Raw genomic sequence first — 14,675 nt, forward strand, 5'->3', positions numbered from 1 at the left:
GAAGCAGAGAAGTGAACAAGGAAGTGAAAAAGTTACTACATGACAGTACTGTGATACCAACTCTAACGTATGGAAGAGAAGCTTGGACGTTGCATGAAGGACTCAAGTCAAGAGAGAGAGCAGTGGAAATGGGCTACTTAACCTCTTAACCGCGGGGCGTCATTTTCATGACGCTTGGGAGCAAGGGATCATACCGCGGGGCGTCACTTTTGCGATTCTGTGTTATTTTGAATTCCCCCGGGCTTTCAAGTGGTAGCTTGTATCATCTATCAGTACTGCCAATGTCCAACACTAGTCAGCACTCCTAATCTCATCTGTACTCCCATCCGTTGCTGACAATTTAGCCATTTCTCCCCCTTCTTGACTCCCCTCCCTGCCTTCCCTCCATTACCCTCTCCTCTCGCCTGCCCGCCTGTGCTACGCTAAGTAAATCTTCCCTGGAATTTTCTACTGATTTCATCCATTGAAATAAGCCCTATGCCCTATCCTTATACCAAATAATATATACCAAAAAGAAATAACGTAAATGAGAGTGCCATACCCCTGGAATTGGCTAATTATCACCTGACAACACCTCACGTGCACTCGTTCGCTAATTTTCGCTGCTTATTTCCCCTTGAAATATGCCGTATAATCTATTCTCGTACTAAAAATATATATAAGGAGGGAAGGGAGAAGCCTAAGTGATATTTACATTCACCTGGAACTACCTAATTTATAATGTATTGTCCAGATTTCCTGCAAATCATTTCACTGCTATATATTAGCAGCTGTTAAGAGGCTGACGTTGGCAGTAATGCACTTCCCTAGGTAGGCCACCCCGGCCCACCCCTATCAGTTCACTGTCACCTTCCAAGGTGAAGGTACGTCAGTTCGCTCCTGTTAACTTCGGCCGCTTTATGGCCCCATGCAAAGGGCCCTGTGACCTTTACCCCCTACTAAACCTCATGTGGAAAGAGGTAAAGGGCTGACAATTGAAAGAGAGTGACTATGATCTAACATTGAGTAAAACAGTGCAAGTGGAATTGTAATGTGTAAATAATGTGTAAACAGCAAGTGAAGCAATGAATGTAAATATAAGTGAACAGTGGAAAATAGTTTTATAAGTTACTTCAAGTGACAGTGCATAACACAGTGTAAATAAAATAGAAATGTAAATAACGTTAATAAAACAGAGAAAGTAAATGAGTAGTAATATGAGAATACGAGTATATATACTAGGAGTAATGAAAGTGAAAGTTTCATTCTAGCATGTATGAATACTATGAGTTATGAGAGTGAAGGTGAAAGTGACATTCACTCTCAATGCTAGTATACAGGACAAGAAAGTGAATGCTACGTATTTTACTGAAAGAAATTGAATGCCTACAGTGACAATAAACTACTATTACTAAAGGAAACTTATGGATAAAGACTGTAGATATATACAAGTGTTATATAGTAATAGAAATATAAACTGTGAGTGTTTTTATGAATAATAAATGACAACACCAGCGGCGAACTAGCGCAAGTGGGAAGGTCATACGCCCTCGTAATTTTCATTGCTTTCACAGTGTTTTTTTTTTGTAATATGGATTCCAAACTATTTGAGAACCATAGAATAGTGTTTCTAGTGATAATATCAGGCTGTGGTAATCATATTATGGGTTGTCGGGAAGTGTAAAGTGGAGACTTCGTTACCCAACTTAAGAGGTCTCCACAAGTCCTACGGTACTCGACGAAGGCTCAACAAACACCCCAGGAGAAAGCTGAAGGTATGTGCCATAAGCATATGTGATTTTAATATTCTAGGACTAATAACTGATTTTTGGCAACTATTTTTAGAGAGTCTGTCGGAACGTGAATATGCCCGTGGGTGCCGCAAGAAAAAGTGAAACAAGCCAGCGGTTAAAGGGTTAAGAGGAGCCTGTGGAGTCACATGGAGAGACAGGCTGACAAATGAGGATATAAAGGAGCATTGTGGTGTGGATGTGGATGAGATAGGAAGCGTTAGGAGGAATACACTGAGGTGGTTTGGCCATGTGGAGAGGATGGAGGGTGAAAGACTGACGAAGAGAGTGTATGTGAGTGAGGTTGAGGGGGGAAGAGGGAGGGGGAGGCTGAGGATGAGATGGAGGGATGGAGTGGAGAGGTATATGAGAGAGGGGGGTGTGAGTTGGGAGCGGGGCAGTGAAATGGTGGGGGACAGGACGATGTGGAGGTGATTTGTTTGTGGCCACCCCGAACGGGATTGAGGCGTCTGGCAATAGATAGATAGACAGACAATCCTGCATCATTCTTAAACATACTTTCCAAGAGATTTGGTTTGCTAAGAAGATTCTGTACCTTCTTTACCCCTGCACAGCTGTTGACTTTACACACAGGTTTTATTCACTCATGTGTAGAATATAACTCTCATGTGTGGGGTGGCTCCTCACATACAGCTCTTCTCAAGAAGGTGGAGTCAAACACTTTTTGTCTCATTAAGTCTCCTCCTCTTACTGGCTCCCTTCAACTTCTGTCTCTTTGCCGAACTGTTGCATCTTTATCTCTTGTCTATCACTACTTCAATAGTCACTGTTCCTCTGAACTGTCTGCTTGCATCCCTCCACCTCTACAATGGGTGCGTAGCACCCCGTCTAGCAACAAACTCTCATCCTTTTTCTGTCTAACTCTCTAATGCAAGAGTTAACTGTTACTCAGAGCACTTCATTTACACAACAGGTCAACTGTGGCACTGTCTCACTTTGTCTGTATTTCCTACTTCCTATGATCTCCAGTCTTTCAAACGCAGTGTGTCCAGGCATCTCGAAATGAATGGATCTTGAATTTGGCTCTCTCTCGTATTATTTTTGCTTTTTTCCTGGAAGAAACAGTTTGCATGCTCCTGGCATTTAGTTCCTTCTTTGCATGAAAATTATATATATATATATATATATATATATATATATATAGATAGATAGATAGATAAATATAGATATAGACAGATAGATATAGATATAGATAAATATAGATATACTGTACATATAAACATATAATTATATACATATATATATATATATATATATATATATATATATATATATATATTGTCACTGGCGTAGTTACCCCAATAGCGAATGAGTGAAATAGAAGATAAGGTGATAATGAAAGGAGAGAGAAGCGAGCCTCAAGAACAGTAAATCTCTTTCTTATCAGTTTTCTATCTATGTATCTATTGCCAGACGCCTCAATCCCGATTGGGATGGCCACAAACAAATCGCCTCCAAGTCGCCCTGTCCCCCGCCATTTCACTGCCCTGCTCCCAACTCACACACCCCCTCTCTCATATACCTCTCCATCCCATCCCTCCATCTCATCCTCGGCCTCCCCCTCCCTCTTCCCCTCTCCACCTCACTCACATACACTCTCTTCGTCAGTCTTTCACCCTCCATCCTCTCCACATGGCCAAACCACCTCAGTGTGTTCCTCATAACGCTTCCTATCACATCCACATCCACACCACAACGCTCCTTTATATCCTCATTCGTCAGCCTGTCTCTCCACGTGACTCCACAGGCTCCTCTTAAATAACTCATTTCCACTGCTCTCACTCTTGACTTGTGTCCTTCCACCAATGTCCAAGCTTGACTTCCGTACGTTAGAGTTGGTATCACAATACTGTCATGTAGTAAATTTTTCACTTCCATGCTCACTTATCAGTTTTGCTGCCTGTAAAAGGTAGCCCTGGTCCCCAGCTGTGTTTAACCAGCGGTCACTTTTGCCCTCTCAACTGATACGACACCTGATGTTTTTCTCACAAATTACACAGAAAGTTTCTCTTGTCCTTGAACTGTGGGTGTGACATAATGTGGGAGGAGCAAAGTAGGGATGTTTGCCAATTAGAAGCCAAAATGGCGCTTTCGTCATGTTCTTGAGGGCACGCAATTGGTTCTGTCTGAAGTGTATGAGGCCCTCATTGGTAGCAGGTGGCTCCATTGTTTCTGTATGGATAGAGATAATTTTTAAGACAGCCTAGTGGTTAATTAGCTGAGAAAGGTGGAGTAAGTCTCCTTTATAAGCTCCAGGAAAGTGTGAAGAGAAAGATTTTTATCCCAATCTGTACACACATCCCTGTACACATTTTGTCATTTGTACACATTTGTACATATTTACCGTCACATTAAACTTTTGTCACATTGTGTTGCACTGTTCCCCAACACTACTCAATACGTGACTTTGATTACAAAACACACTGTTTGTGTATAATTTCCCATTTTTGATTCACTCCTCCATTTACACTAGTGTGTGTGATTTACATCTGGATTTAACCTTCAAAGTCTCCACGTTTCCTCGAGCTTTGTGAGTACTTAGCTTCCACTGAGTGTATTCTGGTTAGGTAAGAAATAACTTGTTTTATATTTTGTACCCTGAGGCCTATATGAATCCTCCCTTTTGTAAAATGAACCCTGGTTTCTTCTTTGGTTGTGTATGTTATAGTGTACAGTAAAGTTAAGTTAGTTTTCTTAAACTTTATCTTATCCCTTTTGGTGCTTAATTAAGGGTTAAGAGGCGTAATATTCACCCCCATAACAATTTGGCGACCTCGCCAGGATAGGTCTGTGACATAATATTGGCAACTTTGGCCACATACACAGTGCTTACTCTTACCTACTTAACTATATTCAGTAATCATGGCCCTAATGAGTGATAGTGATGTAAAAGCATTATTGGATTCTAAGCCTTCCCCAACCAGAGTGAAAACACTCGCAAAACACGAGCTCATATTGCTTGCCCAGGCCTTACAGTTGAGATTTCCTGCCTCAATCACTAAGCTACTTGATTTAATATTGGACACCATGTTTGAGCAAAGTGAGTCTTCTGTAGCTAGTTCTGAGCCATTTGATACTGCACAAGGTGTTGACTCTGAGCCTTTGGCATCGGAGATACCTGGCCCTAGTGATTTTTCTGCTCATGATACTGGTGACAAAGTGCAACTTGAGTTAGCCAGAATTAAGTTGAGGAAACTTGAAGTGCAAGCAAAAATGAGGGAAATAGAATTACAGGCTCAAATGAGACAAAAGGAAATGGATCACGAATTCAGACTGAATCACCCTGATAGTTTACCTAGAGCTGGTGGTTCATCTGCCAAGGAATCTTTTGATGTTGCTAGGAACATTAAGTTAGTACGTCCCTTTAATGAGCAAGATGTCACCAAGTATTTCCATATGTTTGAAAAGGTAGCAGGTCGTCTCTCGTGGCCAAAAGACTCTTGGACAGTATTGCTGCAAAGTGTTTTGAAAGGAAAGGCTCAAGAGGCTTATATCTCTCTATCTGTTGATCAAAGTGCTAATTATGATTGTTTAAAAGATGCCATTCTCAAAGCATATGAACTCGTGCCAGATGCATATAGGCTTAAATTTAGATCCACCTTTAAACAGAGAGATCAGACTCATGTGGAATATGCTAGAGTACTCACAGACTTGTTTGATCAATGGTTGCATTCTAAGAAAGTTGATGATTTCTGTAAACTTAAAGAATTAATGATCTTGGAGAACTTCACTGGTAAGATAGATAGGGATGTGGCTACATACCTAGTGGAAAAAGATTTAGATACCCTAGCTGAGGCTGCTGTTGTAGCAGATAATTATAGTATAATTCATAAGCATGAACGTAAGCCTCAGTTATTTGTTAAGGGAAGGAGAGTGAATCAACCAGTTTTTGTGAACCCTTCTTCTGGTACAGGCAAGTTAATGTCAAGTGACACTAGTGGGAACACTGCAACCCCAGAGCATGTTAGTTCTATGAAAGTAAGTGAGGACAGTGTTGCCAGAAGGTCAAGAAAAGGTGTCAGGTTTTGCCAGTATTGCCAGAAAACGGGGCACTTGGAGGATTGGTGCTGGAAGAAACAAGGGAAAAAAATCCCTCTACAAAACCTGTTTCTTTGATAAACTCTTGGGGATCTTTTGACACTAACAGAGAGGAGCCACCCACAGATATTGTTAGCGGTAGTCAGACACAACCCCAGCAGGTGCATATTGTTGATAAGGCCAGAGTGCAGTCGTCAGTGGTGAATAGACAGACTCCTGTAGAGCCATTGTTAGACACTAGTAAGACTGGAGCAGTGCAGCCGTCAGGTTCAGGTGAGAGTGGTAATAAGACTCCATTAGAGTGTCCTCCCCCAAGCAATACTCAAGGTGACTCCTTCCCAGGTCATTTATTTGCTAACTTTATTTCTAAGGGGTTAGTTTCAGTTGAAGGAAAAGGTGGTAAGGAAGTCACTATACTTAGAGACACAAGAGCTTCACAGTCACAAATGTTGAAGGGGATTGTTGATGTAGCTGACCCTAATGAATGTGTCTTGCTACAGGGTATAGCTGAGTTTGTATCTGTTCCCCTAGTTGAGGTGAAGCTCCAATCAGAGTTAGTTACTGGTTCAGTGCATGAGGGTGTTGTTGACCAACTTCCTGTACAAGGGGTCACTTTCCTTTTGGTTAATGACCTGGCGGGAGGACAGGTGAGTGCTGTTCCCTGCGTGTCAAAAACTCCCGAGTGAGGATAGGACTAAAGAGTTGGAAGATACAAGTCCTAAATTGTTTCCCGAATGTGCTGTAACTAGAGCTATGACTGCAAAAGCCAGCCATGAGAATGTTGACAGTAATGGCACTGGCAATGCCGATGATGATATTGGGCTTGGTGATACCTTTTTTGCCCAGTTAAATGACTCAGAGGTTGATGATTCTCCCCAAACTGATGCAAGTGGAAAGTTAGCTGATATGCAAAGATCTGATCCAGAGATTGCCACTTTATTTGACTCAGCAGTTAGGGAAAATGAATGTGAGTCTGAACTGACAGAGTGTTATTATTTAAGACCAAATAACATGTTAATGAGAAGATGGAGACCTCCTAGTATTGCTCATGATAACGAGTGGAAGACTGTACATCAGGTGGTGATTCCAAGACCCTATAGGCAAAAAAATTATGTCCATTGCTCATGACTCTTCTTTAGCAGGTCACTTAGGGGTGAGGAAGACCCTCTCCCGCATCTGGCAGCATTTTTACTGGCCTGGAATCTGTCGAGATGTCTCCCGGTTCTGTAGGTCATGTCACACCTGTCGGCTAGTCGGTAAGAGCAATAAGCCCATCCCTGCGGCTCCTCTGATTCCTCTACCTGTGTTTGAGGCCCCATTCACTAGAGTCCTTGTGGACATTGTTGGCCCTTTGCCTAAGACCTCTTCAGGCCACCAGTACATCCTTACAATGTTAGACATGGCCACTAGATATCCTGAAGCCATTCCCTTGAGAAATATTTCAGCTAAATTGGTTGTAAAGGAGATGCTAACCTTCTTTACCCGTTTTGGTCTCCCTAAAGAAGTGCAGTCGGACCAAGGCAGTAATTTTAATTCCAAACTATTCAGACAAACCCTTAAGGAGTTAGGAATCTCACAGATCACTTCCTCAGCATATCATCCTCAGAGTCAAGGTGCATTAGAGAGGTATCACCAAACTTTGAAGAGTATGCTCAGAAAACTATGTGTTGATGAAAAGGAATGGGACAAGTGTTTGCCTTTCCTACTTTTTGCAACCAGAGACGCACCGAGCGAGTCCTTGGGCTACTCTCCATTTCAGTTAATCTTTGGCCATGAAGTAAGAGGTCCCCTTAAACTCCTCAAAGAACAATGGGTCGAGGATGATGACCAAAGTAACTTGCTAGACTATGTGTTAAAATTTAAAGAAAGACTGGCCTATAGTATGGAAGTAGCCAGGGCACACTTGGAGTCCTCTCAGGAAAAGATGAAGAGGTGGTATGACCACTCTAAGAAAGTTAGGCACAGAATGTTTCACCCAGGCGATCAAGTTCTTGTCCTGCTTCCCATTCATGGTCAGCCTCTGCAGGCAAGTTTTGCAGGCCCTTATCTAGTGGAAAAGAGGGTAGGTGAAGTAAATTACAGTACAATCCCAGTTAACCGGGTAGCTTGGGGAATTTACCTTCCCGGTTACAGATTTTTCCCGTATTTCTGATTTTCAAGTCAAATCTATACAAAGGCTGTCACAGCAGTAAATACAGTTCAGGTATTCACCAGTCACATTAGGGGTTACACTAAGAGATTCCGCCTGAAAAACTGCCTTGTAAACACACACCATGGTCATAACGGACGTGCATGCAATGTCTAGCAAGTTGCAGTACTGCAAATTGCACCAGTCCATTGTTTACCGAATTACTGTATTCATTATATGTACTGTACTCATAAAATTTGAAAAATAAAATAAAGAAATAAAAGCTTGAACATTTATTAGTGAACTGATGATGTGTTAAGACTGCACTGTAGAATTATCACGACACCTGTGCCCCCACGTGAGTTTGTTTACGTTTCCGACTGTTCTTCTTCTTCCCCACTTGACCTCCATCACTCCACCCCTCACCCGCCACTCAGCTGTTTTGCAGAAAATAAAATAAATGATGTATGTATGAAATGCAGGCATATTATTTATTTATTTTTCTTCCAACAAAGTAAACTTTCATTCTTATTAACATTTATATTCAGCCATTAGTGTTTTATAATGTTCGCCTTTTTCAAGTCGGTTGCATATGTCCAGCTTCTGTTTCAAGGTAAGCACGATACGCTTACGTTTAGTTTGCACTTTAGGCATTTTGGAGTGTACAAATTACCGTCTATCAGTGGAACACAATAGCAAGAGAGCTTGTTTACTGTCTGGTGGCAAAACGCAGACTGGTGATTTTTGGAGGGTGTGGAGGATGACTGAATTCAAGTAGGGGAAAGAGGGGGAGAGGAGGGGTGGTTAAGAGGATTTGCTAGGGATTTACATTAGCCGGAAATGCTTCACATTGCTTTGTCTGACTTCACCCAGCCTCGCGTGACACGATCAAACGGCGGTTTGGCGGTCCATTCAAATTGGCGCACAGTTATAACTTACTGACATTTTTACCAGCCCTTGAATTTTCCCGTTGTTCTGAGTATTCCGTTTGTCTGGATACCGGATAGCTGGGATTGTACTGTATGTCATTTTAACCTCAGACCGGAGGAAGGAACAAAGATTGTGCCATATAAATATGTTGAAGGAGTACCACAGGTGAGACGTGGACCCCCCTAGTGCTGCATGCATGGTGTCTGATGTCAAATTTGCGGACCCCCCTAGTGCTGCATGTGTGGTGTCGGCTGTCAAGTTGGCGGAGGACGAGGGCTGCCCTTTGACTTTGGACCAGATGACCAGTTGGAGAGAAAACCAGGAAGCTTGGAGTACACTGACTGATAAACTCTCCCACTTGACTGCAGAGCGGTGTGCTGAGCTTGTTGCCCTTCTCAGGAAGTTCCTTGATGTCTTCCGGGACACCCCAGGACGGACGGAAGTGGCACAGCACGATGTGGATGTTGGAGATGCCAGCCCTGTACAGCAGTCCCCCTACCGGGATAGTCCTCAGAAGCAGACCATCATTCGAGAGGAGCTGAACTACATGTTGCAGCAGGGGTTAATCGAGTACTGTCAAAGTCAGTGGTGCTCCCCGGTCATAGTGGTTCCAAAACCTGATGGGTCAGGTGATGTTGTAGTGTACACTGATCACCACCCTCTGAAATTTCTGTCCCGATTTAAGGACAAAAATCTTAGATTGACCCGCTGGGCCCTATTTTTGCAAGCATACTCCTTGATGTAAGACATGTAAAAGGTGTTAGTAATGTTTTAGCAGATTACCTGTCCAGAACTTGATTGTACAGTATCCAGAAATTTCCCCTTGGGAAATTTCTTCTCTCAGGATGGGAGGTGTCACTGGCATAGTTACCCCAGCGAATGAGTGAAATAGAAGATAAAGTGATAATGAAAGGAGAGAGAAGCGAGCCTCAAGAACAGTAAATCTTTTTCTTATCAGTTTTACTGCCTGTAAAGGGTAACCCTGGTCCCCAGCTGTGTTTAACCAGCGGTCACTTTTGCCCTCTCAACTGATACGACACCTGATGTTTTTCTCACAAATTACACAGAAAGTTTCTCTTGTCCTTGAACTGTGGGTGTGACATAATGTGGGAGGAGCAAAGTAGGGATGTTTGCCAATTAGAAGCCAAAATGGCGCTTTCGTCACGTTCTTGAGGGCACGCAATTGGTTCTGTCTGAAGTGTATGAGGCCCTCATTGGTAGCAGGTGGCTCTATTGTTTCTGTATGGACAGAGATTATTTTTAAGACAGCCTAGTGGTTAATTAGCTGAGAAAGGTGGAGTAAGTCTCCTTTACAAGCTCCAGGAAAGTGTGAAGAGACAGATTTTTGTCTCATTTTGTACACACATCCCTGTACACACTGTCATTTGTAAACATTTGTACACATTTACCGTCACATTACACTTTTGTCACATTGTGTTGCACTGTTCCCCAACACTACTCAATACGTGACTGATTACAAAACACACTGTTTGTGTACAATTTCCCATTTTTGATTCACTCCTCCATTTACACTAGTGTGTGATTTATATCTGGATTTAACCTTCGAAGTCTCCACGTTTCCTCGAGCTTTGTGAGTACTTAGCTTCCACTGAGTGTATTCTGGTTAGGTAAGAAATAACTTGTTTTATATTTTGTATCCTGAGGCCTATATGAATCCTCCCATTTGTAAAACGAACCCTGGTTTCTTCTTGGGTTGTGTATGTTATAGTGTACAGTAAAGTTAAGTTAGTTTTCTTAAACTTTATCTTATCGCTTTTGGTGCTTAATTAACCCCTACACTGCGGGCATGTTTACCAATGTTTTGCGTGTGCCGCGGGGTTATTCGGGCTCCGACAGACTCTCAAAAAATATTTGCCAAAAATCAGTTATTAGTCCTAGAATATTAAAATTATATATGCTTATGGCACATACCTTCAGCTTTCTCCTGGAATGTTTGTTGAGCCTTCGTCAGTTACCGTAGGACTTGTGGAGACCTCTGAAGTTGGGTAACGAAGTCTCCACTTTACACTTCCCGACAACCCGTAATATGATTACCACAGCCAGATATTAACACTATAAACACTACTCTATGATTTTCAAGTAGTTTGGGATCCATACTCCAAAAAAAAAAACACTGTGAAAGCAATGAAAATTACGAGCGCGTCTGACCGTCGCACTTGCGCTAGTTCGCTCTTGGTACTCTGTCATTTATTATTCATAAAACCCCTCACACTTTATATTTCTATTACTATATCACACTTATACATATCTGGAGTCTTTCTCCATAAGTTTCTTTCAGTAATATTAGTTTATTGTCACTGAAGTCATTCAATTTTTCATTCAGTAAAATACGTAGAGGGCCACGGATTCACTTTCACTGTTATAACATAAAGTATTTGTACTCATATTCTTATATTACTAATTACTTACATTACTACTTACATTTTCTATTGTATTTTCAATATTTACCCTTCTATTTTACTTACTCTATGTTATTCACTGTCACTTTCAGTAAGATAAAACTATAATACACTGTTCAATCATATGTACTGAACATCCATTGCTTTCACTTGCTATTTACACATTCTTTACACATTATTTCCACATTACTCTCCTTTCCCACTTGCACTGTTAGAACTGCTTCTGGCTGTGGTAATCAAACAAGCAGGTAACACAGAGGGGAACCTGGCACTCAGCGCACTGCCAAGAGGTGCGTTTGTGCTCAGGTGTGCAGCGGGTGGTATGTGCACACACCTGACACCTGCGGATCGCAGCTTTCCTTTTCCCTGTGGCAGGCATTAGCTCAAGTCTGTGCCAATCCATATACGCCCTCTGCTCAAGTCGGTCGGGAAGTGTTACTGGATGGCGCCTTGGAGTTGCTGCTGTCACCCTACCATATCTTTCCAGCAGCTGCTGGACACAAGTCCTGGCGAACAACCTCAGGGAGAAGGACTTGGGTGGCTTGACCTTCATCTTGTACAGGATGAAGGCGTTCAGCATCGTCATATCTATGAGATGCAGAAAAACTTTCCTGTACCACCTAGTATTCTTCCTGAGGCAGTCGATCTCACCAATCATCATGTCGGACTTGTCCACCAGCCGCATGTTGATATTGTAGTCCAACACAGCATCAGGTTTCATCACAGGTTCGCCTGTCCTACGGTCAACCTTCCCACTGTCTGTCATCTCCCCCTTATGTACAGTGGTGAGCATGTGCACGACCCTCTTGTCATGCCACCGTATTGCCAGCATCTTCTCAGACTTGCGTAGGTGCATGTCTCCTTGCTGCGAGGTTCCTGCCTCTGTGAATTTAGGGAAGTGGGCATGATTACTTTTGACAGTGCCGCAGGAGCCAATGCCGTGCTCTGAAAGGTATATGGCAAGTTTCGGTGCTGTATAATAGTTTTCTGTATACAGCACATGATTCCCACCAAAATACTTTTCAAGGAGCACTTTCACTACACAGCCTGAGAAGCCAAGGGGATGTGTTTTATCCAGATCGACAGTGCTGGCTGAATAAATGACGATGACAAGGATGTACCCCATCCTTCAGTCGCACAGTACAAAGAACTTAATTCCAAAGCGATGGCGTTTGCTTGGAATGTACTGAACAAACCGAAGACATCCTCTGAACAAAACCAAGGATTCGTCAATGACAACCTTCTGAAAGGGGTGGAAGAATGACATAAACTTATCCTTCATTCTGCTCAGAATCTCCCGGATCTTCCAGAGTGGGTCGGTTTGGGAAGGTACATCGTTGTCGGCAAAGTGCAGGTTTCCCATGATGTTCCGGAAGCGATCTCTGCCCATGTACTTACTGAAGGTGGGTGAGGGTAGTAAGGGGTCCATGGACCAGAATTCTTCCAACTCATGCTTCATGGAGTGTGGCATGAGAAGCATGAGGGCAAAGAACACATACAGCTCCTGCACTCCCAGCATGGACCACTGTTGCATCTTGGCTGCACCTGTACCACTTGCAGCACGTTGTGATTCATGCCTGTTGGTCTCATCACATATGTGCTGCATGACTTCGTCATCTAGGAAGGCCAAAAGGTAGTCCACACATTCAGCATTATCGTCAATAGTGATGGCAGGCTGAACTCCTGAGGAGCTCTCTTCAAAAACTAAATGTTCAGGCACAAAAACGGACCTTTCCGTCCACGCGAAGGCGTCCAGGATTCCCTGTCGTGGCAGTGTAGGGTGGGTGGTGGTGGTAGGTGGCTGTGAGGAAGATTTACCCCGTTCAAGGTCACTCACACTGACCCTGGGTTGCCGTACAGCACTAGCAGCCCTTACTCTACTACCAACTCTACTTTTACTAGTCCGGGATTTACCTCTTCCTCTACGGTCTGCCTTCACTGTTGATGGTGGTGCTGACTCTGACGACGAAGACTCCGGAGATAACTCAGCAGACGAAGAGGAAGAAATGAGTGAAGTGGGGCTTGGGGAATGGGGAGGTGAATCAACTCGGGACTCATGGCAAGCTGGGTCACGCGGGGCCATTGTTCTGGGGCTAACACGCCGCCTTTTCACTCCCTTCCCAAATTCCTTCCCTTGCTGCACTAACGGCTCCTTTCCCTTGGAGCTAGGGATAACTTCCGACACTGAAGCACTCGTACTAGCACTTTCTGGCACGATTACCTCACCCGGCTCATCACACGATTCACCTGAGTCATCAAAATCACTATCCATCATCACCATGGACAATTCTGCTAGTTCACGTGCCACTGCAGAGCCACTAAGTCCTTTCCTGCTTCCCTCACGACTTTTTATGGGAGTAGAGGTCATGGGGCCCTTTGCAATGGGCGCAGACGCGGCAGAAATGGCAGGGCGCGAGTGCGACATGGTTTGACCACAGCGGAGGACAAGAAACTAAATGCCGTGGCTTATCTGAGAAGGCAAGGGTTGACAATGACACTGAGGCTAACAGCTGCTAACTTACATGCTAATTTTTTATTGGTAGAAAATCTCGGCAATACATAAAGAAATAGGTAGTTCCAGGTGAATGTAAATGTCACTTAGGCTTCTCCCTTCCTTTCTGATATATATTTTTATTACAGACATCGATTACAAGGCATAATTCAAAGGGGAAATTACCGTGGTAATGTAGCGAATGAATGCACGTGAGGTGTTGTCAGGTGATAATTAGCCAATTCCTGGTGTATAACACTATCACTTACCTTATTTTTTTTTGGTATATATTATTTTGTATAAGTATAGGGCATAGGGCTTATTTCAATGGATGAAATCTGTGGAAAAATCCGGGGGAAATTTGCTTAGCACAGCGCGGCGTGGGAGGTGAGAGGACAGGGAAATGGAGGGCAGGTAGGGAGGGGAGTCAGGAAGGGGGGAAAATCGCTAAAATGTCAACAATGGATGGGAATACAGATGAGATTTGGAGTGCTGACTAGTGTTGGACATTGGCAGTACTGATAGATGATACAGGCCACCACTTGAAAGCCCGGGATAATTCAAAATAACACAGAAACACAAAAGTGACACCCCGCAGCATGATCCATTGTGGCTGAGCGTCATACGCCCCGCGGTTAAGGGATAAGAGTGCACCGTAATATTCACCCCCATAACAATATATACTATCTAGCTATCTCTATCTACAGTATCTACAGCCCGACGCCCTAATCCCGCAAAGAGTGGCCACAGACAAAACGCCTCCAAGTCACTCTGTCACCCACCATTTGACTCCCCTCCCCCCAACTCACCCCCCCCTCCCTCATATACCTCTCAACTCCATCCCTCCACCTCATCCTCGGTCTACCCCTCCCTCTCCC

At 43.4% G+C, this 14,675-nt stretch overlaps 1 protein-coding gene across 1 annotated transcript in view; it reads right to left on the reverse strand.

Annotated features, from left to right (window-relative positions):
* Positions 1 to 14,675, reverse strand: part of GTPBP1 (GTP-binding protein 1) — a 463,031-nt gene that overhangs the window by 275,074 nt on the left and 173,282 nt on the right. The window lies entirely within an intron of this gene.

The sequence above is a fragment of the Coenobita brevimanus genome, chromosome 64, assembly GCF_032717465.1.
Source record: "Coenobita brevimanus isolate Jiangsu-jjx chromosome 64, ASM3271746v2, whole genome shotgun sequence".
Lineage (NCBI taxonomy): Eukaryota > Metazoa > Arthropoda > Malacostraca > Decapoda > Coenobitidae > Coenobita > Coenobita brevimanus.